At 39.6% G+C, this 13,642-nt stretch overlaps 1 protein-coding gene across 1 annotated transcript in view; it reads left to right on the top strand.

Annotated features, from left to right (window-relative positions):
• LOC146776022 (uncharacterized) overlaps positions 1–13,642 on the top strand; it is a 195,581-nt gene that overhangs the window by 158,400 nt on the left and 23,539 nt on the right. The window contains exons 116-125 of the mRNA XM_085638333.1: positions 145–266; positions 1,524–1,646; positions 2,904–3,026; positions 4,285–4,406; positions 5,666–5,787; positions 7,046–7,167; positions 8,427–8,548; positions 9,735–9,856; positions 11,118–11,239; positions 12,499–12,620. The gene's annotated coding sequence lies outside the window, so the exon portion shown is untranslated. The remainder of the gene's footprint in view (positions 1–144; positions 267–1,523; positions 1,647–2,903; positions 3,027–4,284; positions 4,407–5,665; positions 5,788–7,045; positions 7,168–8,426; positions 8,549–9,734; positions 9,857–11,117; positions 11,240–12,498; positions 12,621–13,642) is intronic.

The following is a 13,642-nucleotide window of genomic DNA, read 5'->3' as shown; positions in this document are numbered from 1 at the left end:
TTGAGATTTTATTTTCTAATGAGCTGTTGATTTTCACAATAATACAGTCTCCACAGTATTGATCTGTTTACTCTTTATAAAAATCAAGATTTTTTTTCTATTGCTTAATGTAAATGTGCTAACAGTGGACTTTTCCATCTGCAGATTATACTGAATGACCACCAGTGGCAGTGTTTGCCAACCGAGTTTCTCTGCATTGCCGAGACTGAAGAAAAAAAAAAAAAAGAAGTCTTCCGGCAAACGGCATCATTTTACCAATTTATATGGTAAGCAAATCTCACAATCATTCCTTTAAGCTTTAAAAAGACGTTCACAGCATCAGAATGTCCTCACTACCTTATAGTCGGAGTCTGTGCCTGAATACAATTTGTCAAGATGGAAGTAATATGAATCACGTTGTGTTGGTCATGATAGTTAATAAAAGACTGACTGCCTCCAACGCTACTAAAGCCTGCTTTTATATTCTGGTGCTAGCAATGTTCCATTTGAGGAAATTGCTGCCTTTGAGGCTGAAATGCACTATCTCACTTTAGAACGATAGTGCTACGTTCTGAAGGAAGGAAGCTTATGTAGCCTCTTCCCCTGCACTCTGTGTGTTGGACTCTGATACTCAAGATGGATTGTTGTTAATGATAATCTCCTTTTTTGTATCCATCTCCATCCCACTTTCAAAAAGGCTCCAGTGCATTGAGTGGTTCATAGTCTTTTACCATTCCCCGTCCTATTTGGCTTGTAGTCATGAATACAGATGTCTGATCTCTCATCCTCCTGTGTGGTCAGCTTCCACAAGGACAATTGGTCCAGTGCCGCTCTGACCTCATAAAGCTAAAGCAAGATGTTGTCTGACATGAGGGACACTCTGTTGCCTAGCAAGCTTACATCATAAAGCGAAAGCAAGATGTTGTCTGACATGAAGGCCACTCGGTTACCTAGCAAGCAGTAGGATACATTTTTCTTGGTAATGAAATGAGTAGCAGGATAGACAGGATGCCCAACTGAAAACTAAGAATGGTAAGATGTAAGAAAGTATGGCATTTATTGAGACTTCTAAATGTGTATAAACGCAAGTTTGAGCACAGGAGTCTGACCTTCACTATTGCTGAACTGGTAGCAATTGGCTAAAATGAAGATGGTAATTATGCTATTCATAGTTTTTATTATTCCCATTAAGTGTAGCAAACCCCCCCTCTCAACTTATCAGCTGGCTTACTTGCTACTGGCATAACATATCCTAAACCAAATGAAGTGAGAAGGGTACGCTGCCACTTGGATGGCAAACAGATCTATTTACCTACGTCCTAATGTACGTGCTACAGTTGTTTAGAGACTGTTAGCAAATGAGACATGGGTGCAGAGAAGTATAGGAGGTTAAAAACACAAATTGAGATTTTATTTTCTAATGAGCTGTTGATTTTCACAATAATAGTCTCCACAGTATTGATCTGTTTACCCTTTATAAAAATCAAGATTTTTTTTCTATTGCTTAATGTAAATGTGCTAACAGTGGACTTTTCCATCTGCAGATTATACTGTATGACCACCAGTGGCAGTGTTTGCCAACCGAGTTTCTCTGCATTGCCGAGACTGAAGAAAAAAAAAAAACAAGAAGTCTTCCGGCAAACGGCATCATTTTACCAATTTATATGGTAAGCAAAACTCACAATCATTCCTTTAAGCTTTAAAAAGACGTTCACAGCATCAGAATGTCCTCACTAAATTATAGTCGGAGTCTGTGCCTGAATACAATTTGTCAAGATGGAAGTAATATGAATCACGTTGTGTTGGTCATGATAGTTAATAAAAGACTGACTGCCTCCAACGCTACTAAAGCCTGCTTTTATATTCTGGTGCTAGCAATGTTCCATTTGAGGAAATTGCTGCCTTTGAGGCTGAAATGCACTATCTCACTTTAGAACGATAGTGCTACGTTCTGAAGGAAGGAAGCTTATGTAGCCTCTTCCCCTGCACTCTGTGTGTTGGACTCTGATACTCAAGATGGATTGTTGTTAATGATAATCTCCTTTTTTGTATCCATCTCCATCCCACTTTCAAAAAGGCTCCAGTGCATTGAGTGGTTCATAGTCTTTTACCATTCCCCGTCCTATTTGGCTTGTAGTCATGAATACAGATGTCTGATCTCTCATCCTCCTGTGTGGTCAGCTTCCACAAGGACAATTGGTCCAGTGCCGCTCTGACCTCATAAAGCTAAAGCAAGATGTTGTCTGACATGAGGGACACTCTGTTGCCTAGCAAGCTTACATCATAAAGCGAAAGCAAGATGTTGTCTGACATGAAGGCCACTCGGTTACCTAGCAAGCAGTAGGATACATTTTTCTTGGTAATGAAATGAGTAGCAGGATAGACAGGATGCCCAACTGAAAACTAAGAATGGTAAGATGTAAGAAAGTATGGCATTTATTGAGACTTCTAAATGTGTATAAACGCAAGTTTGAGCACAGGAGTCTGACCTTCACTATTGCTGAACTGGTAGCAATTGGCTAAAATGAAGATGGTAATTATGCTATTCATAGTTTTTATTATTCCCATTAAGTGTAGCAAACCCCCCCTCTCAACTTATCAGCTGGCTTACTTGCTACTGGCATAACATATCCTAAACCAAATGAAGTGAGAAGGGTACGCTGCCACTTGGATGGCAAACAGATCTATTTACCTACGTCCTAATGTACGTGCTACAGTTGTTTAGAGACTGTTAGCAAATGAGACATGGGTGCAGAGAAGTATAGGAGGTTAAAAACACAAATTGAGATTTTATTTTCTAATGAGCTGTTGATTTTCACAATAATAGTCTCCACAGTATTGATCTGTTTACCCTTTATAAAAATCAAGATTTTTTTTCTATTGCTTAATGTAAATGTGCTAACAGTGGACTTTTCCATCTGCAGATTATACTGTATGACCACCAGTGGCAGTGTTTGCCAACCGAGTTTCTCTGCATTGCCGAGACTGAAGAAAAAAAAAAAACAAGAAGTCTTCCGGCAAACGGCATCATTTTACCAATTTATATGGTAAGCAAAACTCACAATCATTCCTTTAAGCTTTAAAAAGACGTTCACAGCATCAGAATGTCCTCACTACCTTATAGTCGGAGTCTGTGCCTGAATACAATTTGTCAAGATGGAAGTAATATGAATCACGTTGTGTTGGTCATGATAGTTAATAAAAGACTGACTGCCTCCAACGCTACTAAAGCCTGCTTTTATATTCTGGTGCTAGCAATGTTCCATTTGAGGAAATTGCTGCCTTTGAGGCTGAAATGCACTATCTCACTTTAGAACGATAGTGCTACGTTCTGAAGGAAGGAAGCTTATGTAGCCTCTTCCCCTGCACTCTGTGTGTTGGACTCTGATACTCAAGATGGATTGTTGTTAATGATAATCTCCTTTTTTGTATCCATCTCCATCCCACTTTCAAAAAGGCTCCAGTGCATTGAGTGGTTCATAGTCTTTTACCATTCCCCGTCCTATTTGGCTTGTAGTCATGAATACAGATGTCTGATCTCTCATCCTCCTGTGTGGTCAGCTTCCACAAGGACAATTGGTCCAGTGCCGCTCTGACATCATAAAGCTAAAGCAAGATGTTGTCTGACATGAGGGACACTTTGTTGCCTAGCAAGCTTACATCATAAAGCGAAAGCAAGATGTTGTCTGACATGAAGGCCACTCGGTTACCTAGCAAGCAGTAGGATACATTTTTCTTGGTAATGAAATGAGTAGCAGGATAGACAGGATGCCCAACTGAAAACTAAGAATGGTAAGATGTAAGAAAGTATGGCATTTATTGAGACTTCTAAATGTGTATAAACGCAAGTTTGAGCACAGGAGTCTGACCTTCACTATTGCTGAACTGGTAGCAATTGGCTAAAATGAAGATGGTAATTATGCTATTCATAGTTTTTATTATTCCCATTAAGTGTAGCAAACCCCCCTCTCAACTTATCAGCTGGCTTACTTGCTACTGGCATAACATATCCTAAACCAAATGAAGTGAGAAGGGTACGCTGCCACTTGGATGGCAAACAGATCTATTTACCTACGTCCTAATGTACGTGCTACAGTTGTTTAGAGACTGTTAGCAAATGAGACATGGGTGCAGAGAAGTATAGGAGGTTAAAAACACAAATTGAGATTTTATTTTCTAATGAGCTGTTGATTTTCACAATAATACAGTCTCCACAGTATTGATCTGTTTACCCTTTATAAAAATCAAGATTTTTTTTCTATTGCTTAATGTAAATGTGCTAACAGTGGACTTTTCCATCTGCAGATTATACTGAATGACCACCAGTGGCAGTGTTTGCCAACCGAGTTTCTCTGCATTGCCGAGACTGAAGAAAAAAAAAAAAAAGAAGTCTTCCGGCAAACGGCATCATTTTACCAATTTATATGGTAAGCAAATCTCACAATCATTCCTTTAAGCTTTAAAAAGACGTTCACAGCATCAGAATGTCCTCACTACCTTATAGTCGGAGTCTGTGCCTGAATACAATTTGTCAAGATGGAAGTAATATGAATCACGTTGTGTTGGTCATGATAGTTAATAAAAGACTGACTGCCTCCAACGCTACTAAAGCCTGCTTTTATATTCTGGTGCTAGCAATGTTCCATTTGAGGAAATTGCTGCCTTTGAGGCTGAAATGCACTATCTCACTTTAGAACGATAGTGCTACGTTCTGAAGAAAGGAAGCTTATGTAGCCTCTTCCCCTGCACTCGGTGTGTTGGACTCTGATACTCAAGATGGATTGTTGTTAATGATAATCTCCTTTTTTGTGTCCATCTCCATCCCACTTTCAAAAAGGCTCCAGTGCATTGAGTGGTTCATAGTCTTTTACCATTCCCCCTCCTATTTGCCTTGTAGTCATGAATACAGATGTCTGATCTCTCATCCTCCTGTGTGGTCAGCTTCCACAAGGACAATTGTTCCAGTGCCGCTCTGACATCATAAAGCTAAAGCAAGATGTTGTCTGACATGAGGGACACTCTGTTGCCTAGCAAGCTTACATCATAAAGCGAAAGCAAGATGTTGTCTGACATGAAGGCCACTCGGTTACCTAGCAAGCAGTAGGATACATTTTTCTTGGTAATGAAATGAGTAGCAGGCTAGACAGGATGCCCAACTGAAAACTAAGAATGGTAAGATGTAAGAAAGTATGGCATTTATTGAGACTTCTAAATGTGTATAAACGCAAGTTTGAGCACAGGAGTCTGACCTTCACTATTGCTGAACTGGTAGCAATTGGCTAAAATGAAGATGGTAATTATGCTATTCATAGTTTTTATTATTCCCATTAAGTGTAGCAAACCCCCCCTCTCAACTTATCAGCTGGCTTACTTGCTACTGGCATAACATATCCTAAACCAAATGAAGTGAGAAGGGTACGCTGCCACTTGGATGGCAAACAGATCTATTTACCTACGTCCTAATGTACGTGCTACAGTTGGTTAGAGACTGTTAGCAAATGAGACATGGGTGCAGAGAAGTATAGGAGGTTAAAAACACAAATTGAGATTTTATTTTCTAATGAGCTGTTGATTTTCACAATAATACAGTCTCCACAGTATTGATCTGTTTACCCTTTATAAAAATCAAGATTTTTTTTCTATTGCTTAATGTAAATGTGCTAACAGTGGACTTTTCCATCTGCAGATTATACTGAATGACCACCAGTGGCAGTGTTTGCCAACCGAGTTTCTCTGCATTGCCGAGACTGAAGAAAAAAAAAAAAAAGAAGTCTTCCGGCAAACGGCATCATTTTACCAATTTATATGGTAAGCAAAACTCACAATCATTCCTTTAAGCTTTAAAAAGACGTTCACAGCATCAGAATGTCCTCACTACCTTATAGTCGGAGTCTGTGCCTGAATACAATTTGTCAAGATGGAAGTAATATGAATCACGTTGTGTTGGTCATGATAGTTAATAAAAGACTGACTGCCTCCAACGCTACTAAAGCCTGCTTTTATATTCTGGTGCTAGCAATGTTCCATTTGAGGAAATTGCTGCCTTTGAGGCTGAAATGCACTATCTCACTTTAGAACGATAGTGCTACGTTCTGAAGGAAGGAAGCTTATGTAGCCTCTTCCCCTGCACTCTGTGTGTTGGACTCTGATACTCAAGATGGATTGTTGTTAATGATAATCTCCTTTTTTGTATCCATCTCCATCCCACTTTCAAAAAGGCTCCAGTGCATTGAGTGGTTCATAGTCTTTTACCATTCCCCGTCCTATTTGGCTTGTAGTCATGAATACAGATGTCTGATCTCTCATCCTCCTGTGTGGTCAGCTTCCACAAGGACAATTGGTCCAGTGCCGCTCTGACATCATAAAGCTAAAGCAAGATGTTGTCTGACATGAGGGACACTTTGTTGCCTAGCAAGCTTACATCATAAAGCGAAAGCAAGATGTTGTCTGACATGAAGGCCACTCGGTTACCTAGCAAGCAGTAGGATACATTTTTCTTGGTAATGAAATGAGTAGCAGGATAGACAGGATGCCCAACTGAAAACTAAGAATGGTAAGATGTAAGAAAGTATGGCATTTATTGAGACTTCTAAATGTGTATAAACGCAAGTTTGAGCACAGGAGTCTGACCTTCACTATTGCTGAACTGGTAGCAATTGGCTAAAATGAAGATGGTAATTATGCTATTCATAGTTTTTATTATTCCCATTAAGTGTAGCAAACCCCCCTCTCAACTTATCAGCTGGCTTACTTGCTACTGGCATAACATATCCTAAACCAAATGAAGTGAGAAGGGTACGCTGCCACTTGGATGGCAAACAGATCTATTTACCTACGTCCTAATGTACGTGCTACAGTTGTTTAGAGACTGTTAGCAAATGAGACATGGGTGCAGAGAAGTATAGGAGGTTAAAAACACAAATTGAGATTTTATTTTCTAATGAGCTGTTGATTTTCACAATAATACAGTCTCCACAGTATTGATCTGTTTACCCTTTATAAAAATCAAGATTTTTTTTCTATTGCTTAATGTAAATGTGCTAACAGTGGACTTTTCCATCTGCAGATTATACTGAATGACCACCAGTGGCAGTGTTTGCCAACCGAGTTTCTCTGCATTGCCGAGACTGAAGAAAAAAAAAAAAAAGAAGTCTTCCGGCAAACGGCATCATTTTACCAATTTATATGGTAAGCAAATCTCACAATCATTCCTTTAAGCTTTAAAAAGACGTTCACAGCATCAGAATGTCCTCACTACCTTATAGTCGGAGTCTGTGCCTGAATACAATTTGTCAAGATGGAAGTAATATGAATCACGTTGTGTTGGTCATGATAGTTAATAAAAGACTGACTGCCTCCAACGCTACTAAAGCCTGCTTTTATATTCTGGTGCTAGCAATGTTCCATTTGAGGAAATTGCTGCCTTTGAGGCTGAAATGCACTATCTCACTTTAGAACGATAGTGCTACGTTCTGAAGAAAGGAAGCTTATGTAGCCTCTTCCCCTGCACTCGGTGTGTTGGACTCTGATACTCAAGATGGATTGTTGTTAATGATAATCTCCTTTTTTGTGTCCATCTCCATCCCACTTTCAAAAAGGCTCCAGTGCATTGAGTGGTTCATAGTCTTTTACCATTCCCCCTCCTATTTGCCTTGTAGTCATGAATACAGATGTCTGATCTCTCATCCTCCTGTGTGGTCAGCTTCCACAAGGACAATTGGTCCAGTGCCGCTCTGACATCATAAAGCTAAAGCAAGATGTTGTCTGACATGAGGGACACTCTGTTGCCTAGCAAGCTTACATCATAAAGCGAAAGCAAGATGTTGTCTGACATGAAGGCCACTCGGTTACCTAGCAAGCAGTAGGATACATTTTTCTTGGTAATGAAATGAGTAGCAGGCTAGACAGGATGCCCAACTGAAAACTAAGAATGGTAAGATGTAAGAAAGTATGGCATTTATTGAGACTTCTAAATGTGTATAAACGCAAGTTTGAGCACAGGAGTCTGACCTTCACTATTGCTGAACTGGTAGCAATTGGCTAAAATGAAGATGGTAATTATGCTATTCATAGTTTTTATTATTCCCATTAAGTGTAGCAAACCCCCCCTCTCAACTTATCAGCTGGCTTACTTGCTACTGGCATAACATATCCTAAACCAAATGAAGTGAGAAGGGTACGCTGCCACTTGGATGGCAAACAGATCTATTTACCTACGTCCTAATGTACGTGCTACAGTTGTTTAGAGACTGTTAGCAAATGAGACATGGGTGCAGAGAAGTATAGGAGGTTAAAAACACAAATTGAGATTTTATTTTCTAATGAGCTGTTGATTTTCACAATAATACAGTCTCCACAGTATTGATCTGTTTACCCTTTATAAAAATCAAGATTTTTTTTCTATTGCTTAATGTAAATGTGCTAACAGTGGACTTTTCCATCTGCAGATTATACTGAATGACCACCAGTGGCAGTGTTTGCCAACCGAGTTTCTCTGCATTGCCGAGACTGAAGAAAAAAAAAAAAAAGAAGTCTTCCGGCAAACGGCATCATTTTACCAATTTATATGGTAAGCAAATCTCACAATCATTCCTTTAAGCTTTAAAAAGACGTTCACAGCATCAGAATGTCCTCACTACCTTATAGTCGGAGTCTGTGCCTGAATACAATTTGTCAAGATGGAAGTAATATGAATCACGTTGTGTTGGTCATGATAGTTAATAAAAGACTGACTGCCTCCAACGCTACTAAAGCCTGCTTTTATATTCTGGTGCTAGCAATGTTCCATTTGAGGAAATTGCTGCCTTTGAGGCTGAAATGCACTATCTCACTTTAGAACGATAGTGCTACGTTCTGAAGAAAGGAAGCTTATGTAGCCTCTTCCCCTGCACTCTGTGTGTTGGACTCTGATACTCAAGATGGATTGTTGTTAATGATAATCTCCTTTTTTGTGTCCATCTCCATCCCACTTTCAAAAAGGCTCCAGTGCATTGAGTGGTTCATAGTCTTTTACCATTCCCCCTCCTATTTGCCTTGTAGTCATGAATACAGATGTCTGATCTCTCATCCTCCTGTGTGGTCAGCTTCCACAAGGACAATAGGTCCAGTGCCGCTCTGACATCATAAAGCTAAAGCAAGATGTTGTCTGACATGAAGGCCACTCGGTTACCTAGCAAGCAGTAGGATACATTTTCTTGGTAATGAAATGAGTAGCAGGATAGACAGGATGCCCAACTGAAAACTAAGATGAAAGAAAGTATGGCATTTATTGAGACTTCTAAATGTGTATAAACGCAAGTTTGAGCACAGGAGTCTGACCTTCACTATTGCTGAACTGGTAGCAATTGGCTAAAATGAAGATGGTAATTATGCTATTCATAGTTTTTATTATTCCCATTAAGTGTAGCAAACCCCCCCTCTCAACTTATCAGCTGGCTTACTTGCTACTGGCATAACATATCCTAAACCAAATGAAGTGAGAAGGGTACGCTGCCACTTGGATGGCAAACAGATCTATTTACCTACGTCCTAATGTACGTGCTACAGTTGTTTAGAGACTGTTAGCAAATGAGACATGGGTGCAGAGAAGTATAGGAGGTTAAAAACACAAATTGAGATTTTATTTTCTAATGAGCTGTTGATTTTCACAATAATACAGTCTCCACAGTATTGATCTGTTTACCCTTTATAAAAATCAAGATTTTTTTTCTATTGCTTAATGTAAATGTGCTAACAGTGGACTTTTCCATCTGCAGATTATACTGTATGACCACCAGTGGCAGTGTTTGCCAACCGAGTTTCTCTGCATTGCCGAGACTGAAGAAAAAAAAAAAAAAGAAGTCTTCCGGCAAACGGCATCATTTTACCAATTTATATGGTAAGCAAAACTCACAATCATTCCTTTAAGCTTTAAAAAGACGTTCACAGCATCAGAATGTCCTCACTACCTTATAGTCGGAGTCTGTGCCTGAATACAATTTGTCAAGATGGAAGTAATATGAATCACGTTGTGTTGGTCATGATAGTTAATAAAAGACTGACTGCCTCCAACGCTACTAAAGCCTGCTTTTATATTCTGGTGCTAGCAATGTTCCATTTGAGGAAATTGCTGCCTTTGAGGCTGAAATGCACTATCTCACTTTAGAACGATAGTGCTACGTTCTGAAGGAAGGAAGCTTATGTAGCCTCTTCCCCTGCACTCTGTGTGTTGGACTCTGATACTCAAGATGGATTGTTGTTAATGATAATCTCCTTTTTTGTATCCATCTCCATCCCACTTTCAAAAAGGCTCCAGTGCATTGAGTGGTTCATAGTCTTTTACCATTCCCCGTCCTATTTGGCTTGTAGTCATGAATACAGATGTCTGATCTCTCATCCTCCTGTGTGGTCAGCTTCCACAAGGACAATTGGTCCAGTGCCGCTCTGACATCATAAAGCTAAAGCAAGATGTTGTCTGACATGAGGGACACTTTGTTGCCTAGCAAGCTTACATCATAAAGCGAAAGCAAGATGTTGTCTGACATGAAGGCCACTCGGTTACCTAGCAAGCAGTAGGATACATTTTTCTTGGTAATGAAATGAGTAGCAGGATAGACAGGATGCCCAACTGAAAACTAAGAATGGTAAGATGTAAGAAAGTATGGCATTTATTGAGACTTCTAAATGTGTATAAACGCAAGTTTGAGCACAGGAGTCTGACCTTCACTATTGCTGAACTGGTAGCAATTGGCTAAAATGAAGATGGTAATTATGCTATTCATAGTTTTTATTATTCCCATTAAGTGTAGCAAACCCCCCCCCTCTCAACTTATCAGCTGTCTTACTTGCTACTGGCATAACATATCCTAAACCAAATGAAGTGAGAAGGGTACGCTGCCACTTGGATGGCAAACAGATCTATTTACCTACGTCCTAATGTACGTGCTACAGTTGTTTAGAGACTGTTAGCAAATGAGACATGGGTGCAGAGAAGTATAGGAGGTTAAAAACACAAATTGAGATTTTATTTTCTAATGAGCTGTTGATTTTCACAATAATACAGTCTCCACAGTATTGATCTGTTTACCCTTTATAAAAATCAAGATTTTTTTTCTATTGCTTAATGTAAATGTGCTAACAGTGGACTTTTCCATCTGCAGATTATACTGAATGACCACCAGTGGCAGTGTTTGCCAACCGAGTTTCTCTGCATTGCCGAGACTGAAGAAAAAAAAAAAAAAGAAGTCTTCCGGCAAACGGCATCATTTTACCAATTTATATGGTAAGCAAATCTCACAATCATTCCTTTAAGCTTTAAAAAGACGTTCACAGCATCAGAATGTCCTCACTACCTTATAGTCGGAGTCTGTGCCTGAATACAATTTGTCAAGATGGAAGTAATATGAATCACGTTGTGTTGGTCATGATAGTTAATAAAAGACTGACTGCCTCCAACGCTACTAAAGCCTGCTTTTATATTCTGGTGCTAGCAATGTTCCATTTGAGGAAATTGCTGCCTTTGAGGCTGAAATGCACTATCTCACTTTAGAACGATAGTGCTACGTTCTGAAGAAAGGAAGCTTATGTAGCCTCTTCCCCTGCACTCGGTGTGTTGGACTCTGATACTCAAGATGGATTGTTGTTAATGATAATCTCCTTTTTTGTGTCCATCTCCATCCCACTTTCAAAAAGGCTCCAGTGCATTGAGTGGTTCATAGTCTTTTACCATTCCCCCTCCTATTTGCCTTGTAGTCATGAATACAGATGTCTGATCTCTCATCCTCCTGTGTGGTCAGCTTCCACAAGGACAATTGTTCCAGTGCCGCTCTGACATCATAAAGCTAAAGCAAGATGTTGTCTGACATGAGGGACACTCTGTTGCCTAGCAAGCTTACATCATAAAGCGAAAGCAAGATGTTGTCTGACATGAAGGCCACTCGGTTACCTAGCAAGCAGTAGGATACATTTTTCTTGGTAATGAAATGAGTAGCAGGCTAGACAGGATGCCCAACTGAAAACTAAGAATGGTAAGATGTAAGAAAGTATGGCATTTATTGAGACTTCTAAATGTGTATAAACGCAAGTTTGAGCACAGGAGTCTGACCTTCACTATTGCTGAACTGGTAGCAATTGGCTAAAATGAAGATGGTAATTATGCTATTCATAGTTTTTATTATTCCCATTAAGTGTAGCAAACCCCCCCTCTCAACTTATCAGCTGGCTTACTTGCTACTGGCATAACATATCCTAAACCAAATGAAGTGAGAAGGGTACGCTGCCACTTGGATGGCAAACAGATCTATTTACCTACGTCCTAATGTACGTGCTACAGTTGGTTAGAGACTGTTAGCAAATGAGACATGGGTGCAGAGAAGTATAGGAGGTTAAAAACACAAATTGAGATTTTATTTTCTAATGAGCTGTTGATTTTCACAATAATACAGTCTCCACAGTATTGATCTGTTTACCCTTTATAAAAATCAAGATTTTTTTTCTATTGCTTAATGTAAATGTGCTAACAGTGGACTTTTCCATCTGCAGATTATACTGAATGACCACCAGTGGCAGTGTTTGCCAACCGAGTTTCTCTGCATTGCCGAGACTGAAGAAAAAAAAAAAAAAGAAGTCTTCCGGCAAACGGCATCATTTTACCAATTTATATGGTAAGCAAAACTCACAATCATTCCTTTAAGCTTTAAAAAGACGTTCACAGCATCAGAATGTCCTCACTACCTTATAGTCGGAGTCTGTGCCTGAATACAATTTGTCAAGATGGAAGTAATATGAATCACGTTGTGTTGGTCATGATAGTTAATAAAAGACTGACTGCCTCCAACGCTACTAAAGCCTGCTTTTATATTCTGGTGCTAGCAATGTTCCATTTGAGGAAATTGCTGCCTTTGAGGCTGAAATGCACTATCTCACTTTAGAACGATAGTGCTACGTTCTGAAGGAAGGAAGCTTATGTAGCCTCTTCCCCTGCACTCTGTGTGTTGGACTCTGATACTCAAGATGGATTGTTGTTAATGATAATCTCCTTTTTTGTATCCATCTCCATCCCACTTTCAAAAAGGCTCCAGTGCATTGAGTGGTTCATAGTCTTTTACCATTCCCCGTCCTATTTGGCTTGTAGTCATGAATACAGATGTCTGATCTCTCATCCTCCTGTGTGGTCAGCTTCCACAAGGACAATTGGTCCAGTGCCGCTCTGACATCATAAAGCTAAAGCAAGATGTTGTCTGACATGAGGGACACTTTGTTGCCTAGCAAGCTTACATCATAAAGCGAAAGCAAGATGTTGTCTGACATGAAGGCCACTCGGTTACCTAGCAAGCAGTAGGATACATTTTTCTTGGTAATGAAATGAGTAGCAGGATAGACAGGATGCCCAACTGAAAACTAAGAATGGTAAGATGTAAGAAAGTATGGCATTTATTGAGACTTCTAAATGTGTATAAACGCAAGTTTGAGCACAGGAGTCTGACCTTCACTATTGCTGAACTGGTAGCAATTGGCTAAAATGAAGATGGTAATTATGCTATTCATAGTTTTTATTATTCCCATTAAGTGTAGCAAACCCCCCTCTCAACTTATCAGCTGGCTTACTTGCTACTGGCATAACATATCCTAAACCAAATGAAGTGAGAAGGGTACGCTGCCACTTGGATGGCAAACAGATCTATTT

The sequence above is a fragment of the Triturus cristatus genome, chromosome 12 (genome assembly GCF_964204655.1).
Source record: "Triturus cristatus chromosome 12, aTriCri1.1, whole genome shotgun sequence".
Classification (NCBI taxonomy): Eukaryota; Metazoa; Chordata; class Amphibia; order Caudata; family Salamandridae; genus Triturus; species Triturus cristatus.
Note: the sequence above shows the minus strand (reverse complement) of the source record. Positions and strands in the feature narration are given on the sequence as shown.